Raw genomic sequence first — 3,830 nt, 5'->3', positions numbered from 1 at the left:
TCCAAGGTGAGATATGATTGTTTGCTGTTTGGCCTAAAGAAGGGGTTCAGAGCGGAAGAGAGAGGAGAGGGGAGAGAGAGAGAGAGGGGGGAGAGAGAGGGGGAAGAGGGGGGAGAGGAGAGGAGAGGGAGAGAGAGGGAGGAGAGGGAGGAAGGGGGGGGGTTGGGGTGGGACTGGAGGGGGGGGGGGGGGGGGGGGAGGGGGAGGGGGAGGAGGAGGGGGGAGGGGGAGGGGGGGAGGAGGAGGGGGGAGGGGGGGGAGGAGGGGAGGGGAGGGGGGTGGGGGAGGGGGGAGGGAGGGGACGGAGGGGGAGGAGGGAGGGGCCGGGGAGGAGGGAGGGGACGGGGGGGGGGGGGGGGGTGGGGGGGGGGGGGGGGGGGCGGGGGAGGGGGGGGGGGGGAGGGGGGGGACGGAGGAGGGGGAAAGGGGGAGGGGGGAGGGGGGGGGAGGGGGAGAGGGAGGGGGAGGGGGAGGGGGGGGGAGGGAGGAGGGGGGAGGGGGAGGGGGAGGAAAACGTGGATATTTAAAGATAACGAGCCAATTCTGTTTGTTTCACTCCAGCAGGAGAAGCAACCGTGGATTACTGCAGTAAAAGTACATTTTGTTCTATTTTTCAATGTTTTGCTATTTCACTTTTCTGATATTTTGTCGGCTGTTTCATGTTTGAGCTCCGCTGGAATTGAAACAGTTGATGGATGAAAACAGACAGGTTGGAAACCATGAGAGCAGAGCAGTGCTTTCACAGAGAAGAACAACAAGACTCACAATCGACAACAGCAATCTATTGTTATTTAACAATATAGGTATGTATTTATTTAAACAAGGTGTGTGTGTGTGTCAGGACACACACACACACTCAACCACAGAGACCCACACACAGAGAGATGGCCACAGAGACACACAGACACACAGAGACACACACAGAGACACACACACAGAGACACACACACACACTCAACCACAGAGACACACACACAGAGAGACACACCACAGAGACCCACACACAGAGACACACACACACACACTCAACCACACAGAGACCCACACAATAGAGAGACACACAGAGACACACACACACAGAGACACACACAGACACACACACAGAGACACACACACACAGAGATTACTACTATTAGGACAGGGAGAGAGATTACTATACAGACAGAGACCCACACAAAGACACACACACACACACACACAGACAAACAGAGACACACACAAAGACACACACACACACAGACACAGAGACACACACACACACAGACACACACACACACACTCAACCACAGAGACCCACACACAGAGAGACACACACAGACACACAGAGACCCACACACAGAGAGACACACACAGAGACACACACACAGACACACACACAGAGACACACACACAGACAGAGACACACACACAAAGACACACACACACACACACACACACAGAGACACGAGTCACACACACACACACACACAGACACACACACAGACACATACAGAGACACACAGAGTCACACAAACACACACAGACACACACAGAGACACACACACAGCACGGGAACACCACAAAACCATGTGAGAGATTCTGGGAACGCTCGATGTGACGACAGCGTCACACATTCTGCTTTAACACACGTTAAGATGCTGGATTCAGTGGTTTACACACAGAGACACACACACACACACACACACACACACACACACACACAGAGACACACACACACACACACACAGACACACACACACACACACACACAGAGACACACACACACACACACAGAGACACACACACACACACACAGAGACACACACACACACACAGAGACACACACACACACACACAGAGACACACACACACACACACAGCACACACACACACACACACAGAGACACACACACACACACAGAGACACACACACACACACACACAGAGAACACACACACACACACACAGAGACACACACACACACACAGAGACACACACACACACACACACACAGAGACACACACACACACACACACACACAGAGACACACACACACACACACATACACACACACACACACACACAGAGACACACACACACATAACACACAGAGACCACACACACACACACACACATAACACACAGAGACACACACACACAGACACACAGACACACACACACACACAGACACAGACACACACACACACAGAGACACACAACACACACACACAGAGACACACACACAGACACATCACACACACACACACAACAACACAGGGCACACACACAGACACAGAGACACATAAAACAACACACACACACACACACACAACACAGAGACACACAAACACAGAGACACACACACACAGACACACAAAACAACACACACAGGCACACACACACACACACAAATACACACACACAAAATCACATCACACAGACACAACACACACAGACACAACACACAACACACAGGCACACACACAGACACAGAGACACATACACACACATACACACACACCCACACAGAGACACACAACACACACATAACACACACAGAGAGACTCACACACAATTGAAAGTATAAAGTGTGTATCTGGTTTGGTTGAAATAAACCCTTAATTCACCCATTTACATGTGGAAATATGCTGGCTCTATACACGCTAAAAGTCCTGATTATTTACATGGAGTCTGGTGGAGATATGCTGGCTCTATACACACTAAAAGTCCTGATTATTTACATGGAGTCCGGTGGAGATATGCTGGCTCTATACACGCTTAAAAGTCCTGATTATTATCCATGGAGTCTGGTGGAAATATGCTGGCTCTATACACTTAAAAGTCCTGATTATTTCCATGGAGTCTGGTGGAGATATGCTGGCTCTATACATACTAAAAAGTCCTGATTATTTACATGGAGTCTGGTGGAAATATGCTGGCTTTTTTGTTTTTCTATACACGCTAAAAGTCCTGATTATTTCCATGGAGTCTGGTGGAGATATGCTGGCCTCTATACACGCTAAAAGTCCTGATTATTTCCACATGGAGTCTGGTGGAGATATGCTGGCTCCTATACATCTTAAAAGTCCTGATTATTTACATGGAGTCTGGTGGAGTTATGCTTGGCTCTATACACGCTTAAAAGTCCTGATTATTTACATGGAGTCTGGTGGAGATATGCTGGCTCTATACACGCAAAGTCCTGATTATTTACATGGAGTCTGGTGGAGATATGCTGGCTCTATACACGCTTAAAAGTCCTGATTATTTACATGGAGTCTGGTGGAGTTATGCTGGCTCTATACACCTAAAAGTCCTGATTATTTACATGGAGTCTGGTGGAGATATGCTGGCTCTATACACACTTAAAAGTCCTGATTATTTACATGGAGTCTGGTGGAGATATGCTGGCTCTATACACTAAAAGTCCTGATTATTTACAATGAGTCTAGTGGAGTTATGCTGGCTCTATACCTTAGCTAAATTCCAGATTATTTACATGGAGTCTGGTGGAGATATGCTTGGCTCTATACACTAAAGTCCTGATTATTTACATGGAGTCTGTGAGATATGGCCCCTAACAGCTTAAAAGTCGATTATTTACATGGAGTCTGGTGGAGTTTGGTGATGGGTGATTGCGGTGTTTCTCTGGAAGTAAATAATCATAAATACAAAACATGTTTCAGAGCTGAAAATCTAATCATATCTTGGTTCAAAATTTGATGCCATTCATCTAGGGTCCTGAGATCTCGTCATCATCAGAATGAGACGGAGAGAGAATCAGATGACCAAAACAAACCTGACATTGACGTATATATAACTACAGAAAATAGGACACGATCTATAACTGT

Source organism: Perca fluviatilis, chromosome 7 (genome assembly GCF_010015445.1).
Source record: "Perca fluviatilis chromosome 7, GENO_Pfluv_1.0, whole genome shotgun sequence".
Classification (NCBI taxonomy): domain Eukaryota; kingdom Metazoa; phylum Chordata; class Actinopteri; order Perciformes; family Percidae; genus Perca; species Perca fluviatilis.
Note: the sequence above shows the minus strand (reverse complement) of the source record.